This window comes from Ischnura elegans, chromosome X (genome assembly GCF_921293095.1).
Source record: "Ischnura elegans chromosome X, ioIscEleg1.1, whole genome shotgun sequence".
Taxonomy (NCBI): Eukaryota; Metazoa; Arthropoda; class Insecta; order Odonata; family Coenagrionidae; genus Ischnura; species Ischnura elegans.
This window is the reverse complement of record NC_060259.1, coordinates 57871113-57891802: the sequence shown is the minus strand read 5'-3', so window position 1 is coordinate 57891802 and position 20690 is coordinate 57871113. Positions and strand designations below refer to the sequence as shown.

At 38.4% G+C, this 20690-nt stretch overlaps 1 protein-coding gene across 2 annotated transcripts in view; it reads left to right on the top strand.

The window, feature by feature from the left end:
- Positions 1-20690, top strand: part of LOC124171529 (SRSF protein kinase 3-like) — a 245609-nt gene that overhangs the window by 87874 nt on the left and 137045 nt on the right. The gene's annotated exons all lie outside the window — the stretch shown is intronic.

Genomic DNA, 20690 nt, shown 5'->3' with positions numbered 1-20690 from the left:
TCCAATTTTTAAACAAGCCCAACACCTGATCTCCGAACATATAATGGTTCCCGACGTAACCGAGTTAAAGCTGTGATACCATCGCTCTATGCTCTCTTTTAACAGTTTAAAAAAAATGTGCTCCTTCATTTATATTTTATCCAGTTAGTACTGAATTATTCTGCCCTGGATTCGAAATAGTTTCCCCATATTAAATATTTGGCCTGACGATTCCAAATTAGCACAGGTCTCTTTCCATTTGCTCGCCCATTCCGTGAATTTATCGCGCTCGTTGTAAAGGGACTAGCCATGGCCAACTCTAATACAGGCCGGAACATGCAATTTGGCGACAGCGCTTTACGTGACGTCAGGGGTCCTACTGCCTGGGGTCCGGTGGATCGGCCTCTCAGCTGTTGACGTTGTGTGATGTAAATACGGATGGACATCCGTTCACCCTCCCTAAAGTTAAGATAAAAACTACGGTAGGGTTGAGTTATTCGAGTGGTTGTATTTCGTATTATAACAGCTGTTTATTAAAAGTAATCGTGAGAACTAATAACAAGGCAAGGGATACGAGATTATGCACGGAAATATATTTAAGTACCGCGATCGACGACCCAGAAATTCAGACCAAGAAGGAAATACCGCTTAGATTACCGCTTAACCCATTGGTTGTTTATATAGAATAGCACCCTATAAAATTTATTGACTTAGAAATAAAGAGCGGCTTTAAAATAAACATCATTTCACCTCCCTGAATAACCTAATAAATTAACATGTTAAAAAGTAATGCGTTATTTTATAGCACCTTTCGCCACGGTATTTCAGGAGAGAAAAAAATGTATGACGTTTAACAACATTTATTTAAAATAAAAATCAGATATATACATTTTCCGGTAAACATTTCATATTGAAGAGGTCAAACAACATATCAAACAACCTCACAATGTCACAAGGCATGGCCATCAAAGCATAAATATTACTCCAGAAAGTGGAATAAATAAAAGCTGCCACAGGTTCTTAATTTCAATTTCAGCCGGAAACAACCTCCATAGATCGTGCCATTTGAAGTTCACCGATGAACCGTCACCAGCAACAGCTATCAGTTTCACAGGCACCACATTATCTGATGGAAAAATTTGATGAAAAAAACATGATTAGTACAAATGTAAGGGCTAATTAGAAAACTTTATGTGATATAACAAAAAAACTAGTCTTAACATTCTATGTAGTAGACAAAAATGTGTAAAAAATATGAAGCCATAAGGAAGATAAATATATTGTCAATCTAATATTTCTAAACACCAAGACCAGTATAATGAAATAATAATGACTTCCAAATTGGAGAAATGTCTCAACAAATAACATTATACTACCGTATAACTCAATACTGATTAAAATCAAATCAAATTTTACAAACGAAAGGAAATTATTGAATTAATCTCGATAATGGTAGCCACACCAGGTTCTTAATAATTGATTATAAGACCAAATTTTCAAAGTTCACTCTAAAGGAAGTTTTAGCTGCAGCGAAAATTATTATGTTGTTCTAAATACCACATATATACATAATTTCACTCAGCACTCATGGATTTTCCAATATACCTACTGTATTGGAAGGCGGCTAGACGTCAATTTACTAAGTCTTTTCAATATGAGAACTTGTATCGTCATTTCCTCAGTAGTTCTTTCATGTTCTCACTAATTCATACAATATTCGTTCATTTCATCTCCAAGAAATAATTCATATTTAATTATTTCCGCAGATTTTCATGCTTCACTGATCACAATAAGGAGTTTTACCTGCAATACAAAGATGGATTAGTTCAAAAATACCACGCATATATGATATCACTCAGTACCCTTGGATTTTCAACATACCTAGAGTATAGTACGGCAGATAAATATCAATTAAGGTACCGTTATCGATACGAGAACAAATATTGACATTTCATCAATGTTCTTTCATGTTCCACTGATTCATAAAATATTTGTTGATCTCATTTCCAAGATCTTATCTACTTATGTTCACAGGTTTTCATATATCACTGATCACAACAAGAAGTTTTACCTGGAAGGGAAAGATGAATTAGTTCAAAATACCACTTATATATTCCATATCACTTAGTAGCAATTGATTTTCCAATGTACCTTCAGTATTAGAAGGCGGCCAGATGTCAAATTAGCATGTCTTTCGGAAATAAAGATATATATTGTCATTTCATCAGCAGTCTTTTCATGTTCCACTGATTCATACAATATTTCCTGATTTCATTTCTTAGAAGTATAACTCATCTACTTATGTTCACAGATTTTCATGGTTCACTGATCACAATAAGAAGTTTTAAGAAGAGGAGAGGGCCTGAAACACTGTGGGAGTAGCACCAGGGGACAACTTTAGGCGATCTAACTCGTAACTTTTCACTCCACCGTTCTTATTCATGTAAGTTACTCGGTGTAGGATATCCCGCTCAGCAAAATGCTTGACGCAAACTGTTGCGCTTGAAGAAAGATTCCAATCCTTCCGAGGGATATTCTTCAGCCACTTCTGTCTACTGCGTTCATCTTTGGTGAACTGGAACACAGTCACATACCCCTTGTTTTTGGTGGATAGGTAGTTGCTTCTGCAATATGCACACAACAACGCTTGGGCCCCTTTAATGAAAACAATAGAAAGTTGCATTAATAAAGATAGTTTCGCTGATCACAGAAAAAAGCAGTGCATTCATGATAAGTTTGGAAAATATGAATAACATCAGTACCTGGAGACATATATTAACAGAGTAAACGAGAAGCCATTCGTTGTTCAATAATATACGACGTTATTATGAACACAACTACACATAGTTATTCATAAGGCACACCAAATATAGCAATCACTGTTAACCCGAGAATAATAAAATTGTAAAAACAACGCAGCATTTATATCCCGACAAATACGCCTCGTTTCATTTGTGTACTCTCAAGGTTACTTCGTGGCCGGCCGCCAACAGACGCTATGCTTTGGATGAAATACTGTTGAATATCCACTCACAACTCACTGAGAATATCTTTAAACTATTTTACTTACCGTAAGGCAAAACAAAGTACAGAAAAATAATTCTTGTTCCCCCTTTTAAACCAGTATTGTTGCACTCTCAATTCCCCACCATTTATGGCCGGCCGGCATGTGACCGCGACACTATTGAAGTAATAAACGTGATTTTCCTCCTTCAGCTCCCAAAAATTATCTTAAAACTATTGTACGTACCTTTAGTCAATATGATATCCACAAAAGAAGTCCAGTTCTGCCTTTTTAACAAGAGATTTAATGCTTCTTCGGTTACACGGATACTCTTCACGCATAAGTCGCCATGCTCTCAAACAAACACGATAGGAACCCGGCACAGCGTTGCCAAAATTCCATGTTCCGGCCTGTTTAAAGTTGGCCATGGACTAGCTCATTTTTCGAGCTGCCACGTGGGGTGTTAATTTTTGGTTGGGAGTGCCTGAAGACTTCACCTAGATGTGAACTGGGGTCCTTCAAAACAGAAGTCACGCGTTGTACCCACTGGGCCGCCCCTACGGTCCTTCTCTTCTGTTCACTCTTGATACCCATAGTTATGAATGGGAATGCAGAGGTTGTTGAATTCGCTCTGTTTCTTACGCTAATAGGTCGTGAGCGAGTTTGAATTTACAATTTTTGATTTTTATGCATGTTCGTAAACGAAACTTTCGTTACTTCTTGATAAGCGTTTCTCATTACGTGCGGTAGCCATCACATATAAAACGCATTGTATCATAGTTAGCTTTTGGTTTTTATTCCATGTATCCGGTTCCTTGAGATTTTAGCTTTTTATGTGGCCACTTGCTAATATGAACAATATTAAATTTTTGAACGAGATTACTTAAATATTTGGCGAAATAATACCAAAATTCTGCTGCATTGTTACCATGTGAAATTGCTGATTATCTGAGATTGTTTTTTGTCTTAACGTCGGGCAGATCCACTTGTGAACACTTAACCTTTTTTCTTTTTTTAGTTATATTCCCGTTCGATACAGATTAACTTCTACAGCTCCATGTCTTTTTCGTTTTGCAAATTAATAATAATCCCCTTTTCTCAATCAACAACCCTTGACCAAACCCAAAGTAAATTTGAAAGTTAAACGGTGATTGCTCCATATCTTAAATGAAATAAAACTAAAGTTAAATTTTAGACGTAAAATGTTGTGTATTTTGCGTGATTAATTTATATGCTCAGATAATCCTTCAAAATTAATTAAGTTTAACTTCTAGTGCGGGATGAGTTTTCCTGGAACTTCTGCGGCTAGTATTCCCTCTGCCTGTAATCTTGCCTCGTTTACCAAAGAATTATAAATCGGTGTTACATTCAGAATGGGAAAAGAAAATTTAAAAGAGAGGGTGAATCAATCGGTGGCTTTAGTAGGGTCAACATTATGTATTTCAATCGTGGTATTGTTTAGATAAAGCCCTTCATTATAGCTTGTCCGAGCTGTCTTCTGTTTGTTATTTTATTTCATCTACTAGAAGTCCCTCCCTTTTTGGCACATTGGTTGGCTCTTGCTTTTTCACTGGCGCATTGCTCTCTTCCATCCTTCGGCACTTTCCCTTAATGTGTGTTCGTTTAACATTAATTGCAGTTTGAGCTCCAAGCAAACGTCGCTAGCATCAATGTATATTTGTACCAGGTGTTTCAAAGTGAATAGCGGGGTTTTAACGCTTAATAATATTTTATACACTAAACTTACAGCTATAAATCATGCATCAAACGAAAGGGCAACTAAAACGGTTGTTCTTAAAAGCCTACAAGTGTTCAACGTGAGCGCCATTCGTCACACGCCACACATCTAGACGAGATGCGAGTTCTTTCCCCAGCGCTAATTTGCCTCTCTCGATTTGTTGTGTTCTTACAGATGGCGGAAGAAAAATTGGTTGCACATGCGCATTGTTGCTAACAAAACTGTTTGAGTTGCTCTTTCATTTGATGTGTCATTGTACAAAGTGTAAATTAAGTGTAATAAGTATTATAAATTGTTAAAACGCCGCTATTAATTTGGAAATACCCGGTATTATGGCTGAAATTCACAGGATTTGACGAATAATAATATGATGCGCAAGGCGTTTGTGTAGCGATTGTGTATACCTCCAGTGCTGCTCTTTGTCAACTTTTCTCTATAAAAACAGTAAATTAGGAACGAGTTGGTGTAGTGGCTTCGCATCTCTATTACTTGCGTTCAAATCCCATCGATTCGGTAATGTTTGGTGCTAAAATTGAGGCTGTCGGTACCATTTTCGATTTAAAGCTGTTAAAAAAATTTTTTTCCAAAAATATTATCACTATCTCCATCAGTTAAGAAATTTTAAAAAATAATTTCCCGTATGGAAATTTAGATAATTGATTTGATCGCAATGGAACAAAATTTCAACTGTGTGATTATTGAATATTATATTGTCATCAGAGGCAAGCAAGTGTGCAATATTTCAAGACGATCCGACGGTGGGAAGGGGGTCAAAAATCAATTACCAAACTCCATCGATGAAACTGACAAACAGACGAAGCAAAATAAGAAAAAGCGTTCAAAAAATGTTCATACGCCACGAAAGAAGGCGAAATAGACAACAATGATTTTTCATCATGAAAGAATGTCAGGTTGTGGTGAGCATTTTTTGGGAAATGGTGCAATATAGTAATTTATTGGAATATATTTCCGTTGAAACTCATCCAAAAATAGGAGTGTGCTGTCCCCTTTAAGGCGAGGACGTACGAGATTTTCAACTAGGTGGGAAATTAGTTTTAAAATTATTGTTATGCTTTCAATGGACAAGTTATGAAAGACGTAAAATACGAGTATTTGCCCAAATGTGAAAAGGCTCGCTGGTTAGAGAATCGAGTGAGGAACTGCGTCAAACCATTCTAGGGATTGTTGTCATATTATTTTTTTTATGGAGTGATGTCGTTCATTATGCAGACAAGTTTTGGCAATTGAAATCCACGTAACGTCAAAGTATTGGAATATCCGACTTCGAAAGTTCACCGTGCGAGTGACGCTTCCCCTTACGTGGTGACCACGAAACATTTACCTTGATCGTATTGTATGCGTGCACAGCATCTCTCTTCAGTTGTCGAAGCACGCGGCTAGTGCTCGCACTGAAAGTTTCAGGATTGCATCATGCGAGCGATTGGTTTCCCCCGCCGCCACCGATTGTGCAACTGGCCGATGCATCCCCGCGAGACCCCGTCTGTTGGCCTGTTTAGAATTTATTAGTAGGGTATTTTAGTAAGGGCGAGAGTGGAAATCAAGGTTGGTGGTGATGTTAGTGGCTCCGTTGACTGTTCTATATTCGTCCTGCGCTAAGAGATCAAAGATGTTGATTTAATGGTGGGAAATGAAGGGTAAGATGCGTGAAAATAATGTAATCATGCCTCGAGTTGAGGTGACTCAAGTGTTTATGAAGCTCTGGAAAACCACCGGTATGTGTAGTGCGTGTTCCTTTCGAAGGGAGTCTTGCTCATTCCCACGCCGTTTGTAAAGTTAATCGAATTCCAGTTGGCTGAGGTATACACCGTAGTCGCTTATGTTAACCGCGCATATTTTCCCCTGAAATGCCGCTTCAAAACCGAGGTTCACGGCGTACCTAAATCCTCTCTCTCGGATTTTCGTAATAGGGTAGTTTCCTTCATCAAAGAAAACAAAAGGCATTGATGGCGATTCGTTACCCACCATTAGTGTATTCATAATACACAAATTGTTTGGTTTTTGAAATACCGGTTTAGACGAATGGCAAGGGTCAAATTTTATCCTCATTTGAAAAAGGCCAGATTGGCGCGCATGCGATTCCACTCCACGTGACGTCACAGGGACCTAGTTTCTACACGAAAGGATAGGAGTTATGCATCGTCGGAGGCTACCAATGCATGCATGAGTCACAGAGCTCAGGGAAACATGTCTTAATAATCATCTATTAAAACTGGCTAAGGTCGGAAAGTTTTCTTCGCTTGATAAGGTATTAATAAACCTTTTTTAAGCCATGCGCTACCAGACAGGAAGGTACTCAGCTACCCGTTAGCATCCTGCGTCCTATCAGCGCTCAGAGCCTCGATCAAGGTCACCTACCAGGCGGGAGGGGGAACCAGAAATGCGTCGCACGGACTTTTTCCCTTCATTCCTACTTACGCGTCGCGTTTTCGCGCGCTTGAAATTTTTCACTTTTCATTTCATGCGAAAAATAGATATCGTCATTTAAAAATCTAAAAGCGTGAAATACGTACTCCAGAAGTAATAATCTTTCGATTTAGGCAATAAAAAAATTATAGGAAACCACCCTATTCTGTAACTACGTTTGATCGAAATTGCTTCATGGGTGGCAGTTCGTTGAAGTGCTATAGACATTCAAACTTATATCGCATGATGAACATTATACATTAAAATGATTTTTCATCATGATTAATTTTCAGGCTCATTTGAAAAAGACTTATGAGAAAAATTGCTAAGTTCTTGGAATATATTTCTGTTTGAACTAATCCATAAATAGGAGTCTGTTGTACCCATTAAGGAGAAGGCGTGCGAGTATTTCAACTCACAATCAGTAGATAATTCTAGGTCTTCGTTATTTTTATTATTGTGATACTTTCGTCGGACAGGTTATAAAAGACGTGAAATAGATATGCCTACATATGGAAAGGTTCGCTGGTGATGGAATCGAGTGGGAAACTGCGTCAAACCAGTCTCGGGAATGTTGTCAGATGTTAAGAAAATTTGGAGTTTTGTCGTTTATAATGTAGACAATTTTTGGCATTTAAAATCCACGTGGCGTCAAAGTATTGGAATATCCGACTCCGGAAGTCCACCGTCGGCTTTGCCGAAGAAGTTGTGTCCAGCTGTGGGAAGCACTCCAAAGTAGGTGACGTGTTTGGTGGTATGGACTTCGCACGCGCCTCGTCCGTAGGGCTGAAAATGCGAGCTTCCGGTGATGCCATATCAGGATTCTGCTGCGGCACGGGCCATATTGGGATACTGCACATTCTAACTTATCCATGGAAATGTGGACGGTTTAGCACCTCCCTTGAAGCGTTAGTTATTCATTGTCATATCAGTTATTTGTTAGTCCCTAACATTAGTCGTTATCTAGTTGGATATCACCATCATTAAAGGTTAATATTGGAATTAATGAGAGATGATTCCAAATGGCCCATTGAATGTTACAGGATTCAAACCATAGAACTCATACCGACGTTCGGATGTGAAATCATATTTCAGTCTGTTAGCTATTATTCTTATCCTGAAATTTGCTTCTGCGACGACTGATTAGATCTCCCTGTGGTCTACGTAAGATCACGCTTCCCATATTAAGTTGCGCAAGTTTCCTGGTACAAAACAACTGTGAGATTGTTATAAATATCTGCGAATTGTTGTAAACCCCTTTGCGAACCTCCGCATGTGTCTATGCTTATGTTTCTCATCTTGCAGATATTTTTTCCCATGTTTGTTTCAAATGTTTGTATTTGCCGAGATATTTTATACATTCCCTTAATCACAATCAAACCCGTCCCTTTGACCTAATACTTGAAATCTCACAGGTATATTTCGTTAGCTGGTTACGGATCCACTTTTTTTCCAGTTCTTGTTTCCATTCCTTGTTCAATCGTACATATTTTTCGTAACTTGCTTTAGTTAAATGTAATAACCTGAACTGTGTCCTTAAATGCCTTTAGTTCGCTAGTCCTTATAAAACGTACAAGGCACAAGTATTCTATTTTACTGGGTTTTTATTTATAACTTTCATGTTTTAATTGGACATTTTTCTGATTGGTTTTGGTCACAAATATTTCGGTGCTGATTCTTTTTACCATGGTTCTGGTTGTAAGCTCAAGAATCGGTATAACCGGAAAACAAAGCCCTCAATCAACAAATCTAATCTTCTTCTAATCATCTTGAAGTAATAAGTATTTTCTCTATTCTATTTCGTTAAGTTTATAATCATTAGCGCCCTGAGCTAATGAACTCCCGATATATTAATTAGAATGATTTCTGTCAAACTTTTGACGATCATTGTATGACATAGTGACGAATGGATTTTGAACGACGAGGAGGGTGTAACTCATTCTAGCTTCGAGCCACCGAACAATTTCGGAATTTCTCGTCTGTCACTCACTCAGTCCACGAATTAACCCTGAGGTTGGTTCGGATAGGTGGGGTAGAGCTCACCCCGGACCAAGACGTAGGCGCGTTGACCAAGACGCATCCGAGTTAGGGGGCCAGTTTGTTTCATTCGTCCAGCTTACTTTTGTCTCGCTTTCCCTCCACAATCTCTTCTTTACAAAAATGTAGTAGAGGAAATGAAGATAGCTGTCGGTCGCCACTCCTTCAAACACCAACACTATACCAGCTCCCTTGTCCTCAGTGGTGCGGATGCTATCTGCATGTTGTCTGTAGCTGGCTCAAATGAATTATTATCCCATCATTAAACGCGTTCAACATACATTCTATTCCTGTCAAGGCGAATGTTTTTTTCTCTGTGTATTTTTCGCTCAATTCGAGCATTGTAGGTGACTGTCTCCATAATAGTTATCACCGTGGCCAGTCCCGGTAAGCATAAAACAGCTTTTTAAGCTTCTCCGTGGCTTAAGCGTTTTCTCCATTTCTGTGTGGTGTGCAAATTCAATGGAATTATGGAATAGAACTATGGAATATTAATACTACTAGAAATATGGAACTTTATTGCGGAAACTACGAGAGCAATGACGTGGATTTCCGGCGTAGGCTTCAGGACTTCGTTGCTTTTATCATACCGCGGTATGTTTTGTTTATTTTGAGCGAACAGCTTCCGTTACGGTTTCCGACTCGGCTACTTCCCTCTGCTATTTCACAGGTAGTCTCGTCCAAATCACGGAGTAATACGTTTGATGCTGATGTGCACTCCGAGAAAATTTCCAGTGAGCCGTGACTGCCACGACCCTAGGTGAGTTTTTTAAATGTCGAGCGGCATATCTATTCTGTGTCATTACTCCTATTGACGTGTTAAGTATTTCCTATTTCATGTTTGTCTAGAACAAAATCTAGCGGTTATTTCATTTTGAATGGTAGCGACAAACATTGCACAGTTCGTGAACGTATTTCCGTGGCGGTGTCCTGAATGTCACGGCTTCCAAAGTTTCTTCATCCGCTTGCATTGGCTTGGGGTGAGAATCGTTTCGTTTGCTGTCCTAGTTGCATCTTCATGTTCAAGGTATGGAAAAGCTGTGACGATGTTAGTCGTCCTCGTGTTGTTTTGTGATTGGCTGGAGTAAATAACTTTTTCTCGGCTGTTTAGAAAATAATATTGTCCCTTAATAAGTTACTGACCTTAATATGCTAGTTGGACATCTTCCGAAATTGTTGCATCCACAATCAATATGGATCAACGAAGACTCCTGGAAGGCAAAATTCGCAGAGGTATGCTTGCATCTGCATGTCTTCTAGTTTGCCGCAGCGTTTTCTAGCCGTTTGTTGTCAGTTTCCCTGCCAAACCGATCAGCAAATACAGGTGGAAGGTGAGGAAATTATCGTTTCGGCCGATTTATGTTAATGTCCAAGGTTCTGTCTGGTCATTTAATTTTTCAGGGCATTTCGAATTACTTAAGTGAGACTATAGGTACGAATTTGGTGAAAACTTGTAATATCTTCCATTCCCAAAGTGTTACGGTATTAGCTTTGACAACCCGTAGCATGCATTTGCTAATATCCGAGATACCCAGACAACGGATTGCGTTTGTTTTTTCTCTTTTTTTTAACGTTCAGACGCTTGTCAATCAGTTTTCTCTGAAATATGTCTATATTAGATATTTAAAATATTATATATAACACTATAGATTTATATATATTTTCTGCGCAAATATATGGCAGTGACCACAATAGCCGATGCAGGTTTTTAGATTTTTTTAACGTAGTTTTGAAGATAACTATCAAGGAAGTCCCATTTTTTTCAACTAAAATTTCAACAAAATATCATGCTGTCTTCTGATTTCGATCGTAAACAGAGCGTAATAGGAAGGACGTATGTTGAAACTTTCATGAAAATGACTTTACTTCATTTTTTGGTACAACCGCAATGACTATCGTAGCAACTACGGCGTAGAATTCTGGAGATTTCCGTGTACTATCCTACTAGAAGGCGGGAGAATTTTGGATTTGGGAGATCACCGAAACCCATTCCTTGAGTTCGCGTGGATATTTTGTCTCATCTGCTGCCGCCGTCAGATAGGAGGCCAAGATAAATGGATGCTGCCTCTCTCTTTTTTTTCCCTGTGGGTTTCTGCAGAACGGCGCTACGAAATCCTTCCGGAGCCATGCCAATTCGTTCGCCCGCCTCGCTCGCGTTGCGCGTCTGCTCTTCATTAATTTCGGGCCTCATTCGCGAGACGCGCTCTTCGGCAATCGATTTATTGGTTATCGATTTTGTCAAATTTTCCGCTTGAATTTTTATCTTCGCGTGTATCATATAGTTTGAAACCTTTGAGAGGTCGTCATCTTTAAATTTATTTATTACGATAATTATATGCATACGTGAGTAGAACCTTTTTTATCTATCCTTTGCTGGACGCTGGTATTTAGTGGGCTAATTGCAATCAAGGACACCATTCAAAGGAAATTGAAAATTTCTCAGGAAAATGCAACATTATACAACCAGCATGGGCATCACGTAATTCTCTAGTACAGGGGTCTACAACCCGCGACCCCCGGGCCGCATGCGGCCGCCAATTTCTTGCGGCCTCAAGAGGCTCAAGAAAATATTGTATCACGCACCAAATATCAGCACACTCGTCCAAAGTAAATGTCAAAAATCGCATGGTTATTTAACTGATCAAATATTATTCAACTGATCAAATGATTGATTGAACTTTTCAACCAAGAAAGATTATTGAACTTTGAGCTTATATTTTTTCATTTTTATTGATGCAGTGGTAATATTACGTGGAGCATTGTGGTCCTCCGAATGATGTGAAATTGATTTTTGGCATGAAAAAAAGTTTGAAGACCCCTGCCATATAACATAATTCAACCCACTACAACATTACCAAGAAAGTTTATTTCTTTTGTTTTTTGTTAAGGCGTTGTTACGTCATCTGCTGACAAAATCACATATTTTACGTCATCTGGTTTACGCGTGCGTCGTAGTAGATTATGGAGTGGATGTGTACGGATGATGCGTACGGATGGCCATGAAAACTTCATTTTATATTTCCGGGTACCTTTACTTGACCACTGCGAAGACCCGCGTATTTTAATAGCTTCGCACCGATCGACCAGAGCGGCGCTGACGCCCACACGAGTTTCGCGTGGGTGCAGACGCATACCAGAAAGCGAGCTCTTGTGTCAAGGAATTACGTCCTGAAATGTAGTTCATAGGGGAATACCAAAAGTTAATTAACTCGTCAAAGGCGAGTTCCATGAGCGAGAGTTACCGAGAGACTACGCAGATAGCAGCTGACTGAAATTTAAGGCAGGATAGATCCATTTCAAATTTTTGAGATTAAAGCCGATAGAGAAGGCTAATGTTTTCTACCTGTCTCAAATTATGATAATGAAATAAATTTATCGAGCTATTATTAATGGACGTGTATCGTAGTTAATTGGATCTTCTACCCCATGCATGTCAAATATAAAGTAAACGGCAAATTAAATGATTGCAATATATAAGGCTCACCGCTAAGTTGTGTAAAATATCATTGCCCATGTGACTGATATGCATTTTATCTGGAGATGTATGAATACTTTTGGAATCGATGGTAAATAAATGTGCGTCTGGTTAGAAACTAAATTAGGGTTTAAATTCGTGAAATCTCTCGGTGAAATTTAATGCGGAAAACCTGTAAGTTTAATTTCATGCTAATAATGAGCACGGAGTTTACTCAGTTTAGCTGTAGGTTACCAAGTGACTCGAGAAAATTCTACGTTACTTTTCTGTATCAATTTACGTTTTGTACTTTACGTACCATTTGTTCCTTCCTATTGACAGCTCCTGAAATAGAACCGCTTTCTACTGAAGCTTCTTCCCTCCTTCTGTGGTGTTGGTAATGTTTGAATGCGATAGTATGTAAGAAGAGGCCGGAAAGACAGAGGAAATAGTTGTCGCTCTTCCACTACCTTCTAACTGGGCGGGAGACAGCATATTTCCATTTTCTTCGTGGTCTGAAACTTAAAATATTAGTTACTCACGCCTATGAGGTCATTTGGAGTAAAATACATTTTCATTTGGGCTAATTTTGCTTTTATGGGAAAGGCCTATTTTGTCCTTTGATATGTGTCAGTTTCCATCCTAATTATATCATACTCGTTAAATAAACTGGAGGAAAATAGAATATAATTAAATGGAATAATGACCAGCAATCAGGATCATTTTCTCCGTTTATGCAAAAATGTATTCGTGATGAAAAATTTACGGATGTGCTTTGTGGAAGTTTCTTTATACAAAATAATTGCGCAAGATATTAACATAAATTTGCCTTGTTCCAGAAAATTACATCTTTATAAATCTGCTGTAGAAAGTATTCTTTTCTCGGCTTCCGAATGTTTTCGTATCACGAAAGCAAGAAACGGAAGAAAATTTCCGTGGTAAAACATTGGGACGCTTGAATTTAACCAGTTGAGTAAACATTCCATATTTTTCTTTTATGATGCATCTCAACTTACCAGCGCTTAGTTTTGTGATAAGTGAAGCCTATCCTAAATCTTTTTCATATTCCCTTTAGTTTCAGTTTCTCGTTCCCCTCTTTTAAATGTGTAACTTCTGCCGATAGGACTCAGATAGGAGTTATAGATGCATTAATTTGCGTATTAATTTAGATGCATAGTGATTCCTTCAAAGCTGTCGAAAATTTGGCATCGGACCCTGTTTTGAATACACTGACTGTAACTGAGAAAATGCTTACAGTTGCATTGGAATTTTCTTATTTATAGTGTTATCAATCATTAGATTCATATTTTATACATTTCCCTGGATTCTTATTGGCTTGAGTGAAGGCTTTCAGTGAACGTCAAAAAATTCTATTGGTTTATTTATGGTAAATAAGTAGTTCCTTAATGATCTGAGTTATCCGTGGCGATAAAAAGAGCTGCTGAAACTTTTCCTTTTTTTTCTTTAAAATGACACTCGCATAGTTTGAACACCTTGAAAGCAATCTATCAAATAGAGCTGCACTTTTTTCCGTGATTACTTCTCTCTCGTTAGACAATGTAAGTGGGAACTGTATACTAATTCAATTACTATTTCCTTGCAGTTAATTTCTGTAAGTCTAAATGAGACATGTCTTGTGGCTTCATTGTAATTTATTACATATTTATATGCATTGCAATGCTTTGTAATATGCTTAATCTGGCACATTATTTACAGAAACAGCGCATTAGATTGTAGTTATTGACTTCGCCGTGGAATGCACGGCGCTTGAACGATTCTGAACTTGAATCGAAATGTCACGTTGAATTTTTAGTTTAACGCACTTTTCGCTCTTCAGCCATCCACTAAGCGTTCTCTTATCGCGTACTTACCTTTCAATTTGCGTGTTGAGAAATCGTCCAAATGACTGCCCCCCGCCTTCCTGAATGGAGACTTTCGTTAGTTGTGTCTACTGGATTAATCGTGTATTTGAATTCAACTTTTTCGGGAGAAATATCGTACCGCAGCACAGTGAAAAGATTAGTTAAATGAGACATTGCAATATTTCATCAGGATTTACTTGATCACTACGCGTTTCGTTGATACAACAAAACTATCAAGTGATTATTAGCGTGGTTCTTCTGGGTCAAGTGATGTTGTTGTAACAACGAAACGCATCGTATTTGAATAAATCCTGCCAAAATTATTGCAATGTCTCATTTAACTAGTATTAAGAACTTTCATTACATCGTGCGCATATCATACAAGATAATAGTGGAAAGATGCACAAAGATATCGTACTATTTACTTGTTTTGATTTCAAAACTTTACAACACGTGTTTCAACTTGCTCTCAATCATCGTCGGGTACAGATCCTCCCACTACTTACGGAAGATATATATAATCTGCTCGTAACTGAAATATTTCTCTAACCTGATGATGACTGCGACCCAGTTGATGAAACACGTGTTGTAGAGTTTTGAAATTAAAATAAGTAGGCAGTACGATATCTTTGTGCACCTTATTTTTTTGTGCAATTATTTACTCAATTTAGCTTCGGAAAAACCCTTTTGAGGGTTGCTTTGCGAACCGTTGACGCGGCTTATTTTTTCAACGAGGCGCGAAGTGTAGTTAATGCATTTTTCCTCCGTCAGTGGCGTGCAAACTCATTTCGAATCTAAGGGTTTTTTATGCTCTACAGGAGCAGAAGTCATTTCGCTTAGTAAAAGGGATTATGACCCTCCCCCCCCCCCCCCCCAATCCCGGTGGGTGCGACGCGGAATATGATTACGTGGCCGCGCTGCATGTTGGTTTCAAATCGATTGCCACCCTTTCAAGTTCCCTCTTCATCCACTAGTCTCATCGCACCGCGATGGTTTTTCCCCCCTCACACTCGAGCGAAATTAGTCCTCGGGATTAATGCATGTGTTTCGGGGATATTGGATCCTGTGTATATTCCTAGTTATTAGTCTGGTTCTCTAAGCCTTCTGATGTATCCAGTGTAAGAGAGGTGTTGAATTAAGAGGTGGTGAATGAAAATAGGATCATGCTATTGGCTCTTACGATGAAGGTTTCCTTTCCTTTAAGATAATACGACCAGCAGTAAGGTTTTTCCCATTTGAGTTTTGTGTTCTACCTTCATGTATTGGGTTATGTAAAAGTACCAAGGCTTTTTTATAAAGTTTTAGGAAGGCAAGGTCTTTAAATTGCCTCTTTTTTGCTTAGGAATGAAGTCAGGTAATTTTCAGTCGATTCATTATGACGAGTGCAAGTACTTAAAGAAGGCTTCGGAGGAGGCCTCTAAATTGTTGCTTCACGAATTCGCACGGCCTGTAAAATGGTTTCTTCCATAGAAAGCAAACATGCAATGAACCAGTTACTTCAATTTTAACGATCTCAAAATAATTCTCTGTTCCTAAGATGGAGGAGGCAATTTTCAGTCTGGAGTTGCCTAGTTGGGGAGTGTCCATTAATTATGTGAGACGTTTTACGGGGGAGGGAGTCAAGCCGATTCTCACCCAATCTCACGTGGGGGAGAGGCAGGTTACTGGTAAGTATCACGCAATTTTTTTACCGCAAGAAGCAGTGTAAAATTGCGATCTTAGTAATCTAAAATACTAGTCTTAACTTTTATGAAATAAAAATAATCTAACAAATAGTTTTTTTATAAATGCAACAAATTGAAGTTAAGATTAACGTACTTACACTGAAAATACGCATTTTGAATAATCTCACGTAAGATTAAAGGGAGGAAGGAAGGGGTCGAGGCAATTCTCACGATACCTCACTAAGAGAGAGGGGGGTTCAAAAATTGCCAAAATCACATCACGTAATTAATGGACGCCCTCTTATGGTAACGCAGCTCCCGAACATCAGTGGTTTGCAATGCCGTGAACGAAACAGAAATGTGTATAGGCGAATAGTTCAAACGTGGCTCAAATTTCGAATGCTCAGGGAAACGAGGGAGGGGGAGGAAAAGAGTAGGATTTTTGGATAGATTGAAGGGGAGTAGGCCTTGTAGTGAATTGAAGAAGGCGGTAATGGAAGGAAAGGAAGGCTCCCAGATCACTTCTTTAGTACTCCATGCAAACCTACCTTAATCGGTAGAATACTCTAATAATAATTTTCAGCTACACCGCGTTGCACCGCGATTTGTATTTAAAATAATATCTTGATAACTACTTGCTGCTCATTATCGTGCTCTGCACGGTGCATAACATCGTGTGTGATTAGGGTTGAAACTTTTCTAGGTGAGAACAGAATCTGCGTATAATCCGCTTGCGGATATCTGAATCCTTCCTTTTTATAAATCCACCATTTTTCCCCCATTGAGCTCGTTCATTTGAGTATCTCAGCAAGGGTGTAGTAATGATCAAGCAGCTTTTATGATATAATGACTAGGAAGCATTCACTTGCGGAAATTTCCGTCGAAAATATATTATAGATATTGTTTTGGAAAATTTTTTTCCCTTAAACACACTAATTTAGTAGCGAAAGAAAATTGATTTCCTTTTTCTCTGATCGAAATCACAAATGCCAATGATGAAATTTAGAGTTACAAGATTTTATTTGTTGAAACGCTTAGCACGTAAAAGAGGCTGATAATAATTTTCTGTTGATCCTACGGTTATGCCAAATGTCGTCGATCTAAATTTCATCTATTGACAGTCATTGCCTTTATCTTCATATTCATCATCAAGGTTTTGACTATCAACCGGTGAAACCTAGGTGATTGACATGGAATCATACAAAAATAAAACTTTTTAGTTGGCTTTTCGTTCTTTCTAGTCATCATCGTTCCCCTTGATAATGCGGAATTAAAAAGTGACCTGGTTAGGATCCAAAAGCGTTTCAATGCTTGTAATCTTTGCTGTTGGGTATAATCGTGGAGACTACTGCTACAAAATAGTTAAACTCGTTTCTAAGATGACCTCCTTAGGAAACTCAAAATGGGAAAATGCGATTTTCATGATGCGATGTGAAGTCACCGAATTTTTTGTTAACATTTTATAACAGTAGATAGTAAAATACTTAAATATTCACTAAATTAATATTTATCCTTGAGCGTAAAAAAGGAAAATAATTAATGAATGGAAACGTGTTTACTGGTTTTCACCATTCTTTGAATTAAACATCAAGATCTTCGCTTCCGATTGTAGCACGAAGCTACTTTCCTTCGTTAGTCCGGAAAGATGAAAAAACATCGCCTCAGACAGTTGAAAATGCGGCGCTCTGTCTTTGCGAACATGTTTAGCTGGAAAGTCTTTGCGTCTTCGAATCGTAATGCGCTTTTTATATGTCTGTTATAAGAGTTATGCTGGTTTTGAATCGATAATTATTTGGGTGGAAGGCCTGAGTGGTTAGTGTTGGTACTGTTGGTGGAGGAGTTAGTGGCAGTGTTTGGAGCTCATAATCTAATAGTAGGGCGGTGTATGTGGTCCTTCGAGTTAGGATCGTCCGGGTGTGTTGACGCATCAGCACAGTTGATCCCAAATGTCCGTCCCAGAAGCGACTGTTTGCCATCGCTTGGAAATTACTTGGAAATTATTCGCCTGTATCACAGGCAGCCATGTTGACAAAGACTATTAGAGCTATAAATACTCTGCACATAAACTCAATGCTTAGAGCCTTCCCCCATTTCACAGTACTTCGATCGACAAATTAGCAAACGGCAATATTTTTCAAAAGATGTATTGGGAATTGTCAACCGGCGAATTTTGAAGGAAAACTCTTCTAGGGCCAAGTTTAGCCAAGATGGAAAACTCATACCGGGTGTGCAACTCGGTAAGAATAGACCTTCATTTTTCATTTGCTGTTGAGATTGATTGAGCTGTATTTCACGATTTAGGTGTTGGCAAGTAGATTCAGATTACGGCGTTTCCCTCCTCATTCTGAGAGCGTAATCGAGGGAATAAGCGAAATATGCGTGATTTTTATTAAGGAACCCTAGGCAGCGTACGCTTAAAACATCTTCACACATTAAGTTTACATACTTTCATTCGCACTTAACCACACACGGCATAACTGTTGTGGTTATTAGTTTCATAATTTTCAGCGGTGGCAAAACTCGCAATGAAGCGGCGAAGTGCCAATAGGATTTTTAGTGTTACGGCACCCATCATGGGCGTATTGATATATAATCAGAGTATTCTCAGATAATCCGTGAAATATTCCAAATGTAAGGTGCTAGAGGCGATTGATTTGCGAGGATAGTAAATATATTCAAACATATTGGGTGTCACGTCTCGTGGAAGTTTTTATGATGCATTATGATATTTGTGCTGTTTCAGATATTTGCGTACTCTAATACACCTGAAGATACCGCTATGAGTATAATGTGAATGAATGAATATTTTTATTATGCTCTAGGTAAAACCTATGAGAGCAAAAAATATGAAACACAGGAAATTTTCTACTCTTGATAAATGACATTTTGACAAAAATATGGCATATTGCTAGGCTTACAAGTAGTAGATGTTTAGACAAAAAATGTAAAATATTAAATTTTTTCGTCGTTTGCAAATAAAAAAGTGAAACAGTGCCTGTGTCACCGCGAATATAACCTGAATATCATGAATAGACTATGCATCTATGCGAATAAATGACTATGCACTGAATGTTGGAATTGAATCTATAGATAAATACATAAAATGTTTAACTCTGAGATTAAGAGAAATTCCTTGAATTGGCTGTGTAGTTAGTATTGACAAGGGAATTTTTGTGCATGCCCTTCATCAATTTTCTTTTTGAGGATAGGTTTCAATATTTTGGAATAAGTCATCATGTGGCCTATAGTTTTCTGAGCGTTCATATTGAGTCAAGGATGTTCTGAGCGTTAGTTATGTTGGACTCCCTCGTTAGTGCGGTGACCCAAGGGATTTGGTCTTCGTGAAGACCTCGATCTTGCCCAATTACAGCCGCTTGGATCTCACTTATGATCCCGTGACATATTGGACTTCTTTAGGGCCCAATATATCACGATCAACGGGAAACCTTGTCGTGATTATCTTGGGAGGTTCTCCATAGCCGCGGTAGCGTGAAATGTCAATCAGCCATTCCGAGGGGCATGTATTAGTGATAATTGAGAGATGGTCTCTTGTAACAATCGCTTTTTGCCGCCCCTCAGTCATTCATCATAGGCGAAAAAGCAAGGGAGATACGAAAGGCATAGTATTTAAGGAAGTTGCAACCTTGGGATTTATTTTGTTTGGGATTGTGTCGAATTCTTTGACTATATGCGTAGGGGTCCGAAAAGGCAGTTGAAGATTACTTTGTGTCGACTTATTGCTGGATTTTTAATGCGCTACCCTTACTCGCCGAACGATTAACTACTCGGTTGTACAAGTTGGTCTCACATAAATGTCTATATTGACTAGTTTAATGGTCTCTATTAAGGCAGAGATAAACCTGTGAAACTTGAAGGAAAGCGCTCATGCGTCTCTTTATTGCGGCATAAAATAATATTTACGTTAAGGATTTTTCTTTTTGTATATCGTGAGTTCCGTAAGTTATGAATTATTATTAATTGGACGAGAAAATCCAGCTAGATGCGATGAAATCTTGGGCATAGCGAATTTCTCAGAAGTGCATTTAAACGGAAAACAGAAGTAATATTATGCTAGAAATATTGTTAAAAAATCTGTGTAGGCTCAGGGTGGTAGAGGAGAAAATAAAACGGAGGGCTACTCGCTACCTATATTAGTAATAAATAGGTAAGTAGTCATAATCAACTAATTTTGGTATAAATCAAGTTGTTCGTTAATTAGTTTTTTCTTTGGATGTTAAACTTTAGTTGTGGTAGTTGTGAAAGTGGCCATCATGTACTGTGTTTTATTTTCAATGAGCTTTTCGAGTCGGCAATGATTAAACCCACTGTTTCAAATGAGTCATTGCTAACCCGTGGTTGGGAGGATATGAACATTTTCGGCGTAGCTGAATTTAATTTTCCGGAAATGAGTCTTCCAAGACGTTAAATCTAGTGATATTTACAGTATCACGGTTAAAAAAAATACGCCACGCCATGACAGTAGGAATGTACACGCATTTTCATCTCAGTATCCCAACTTTAATAAGGT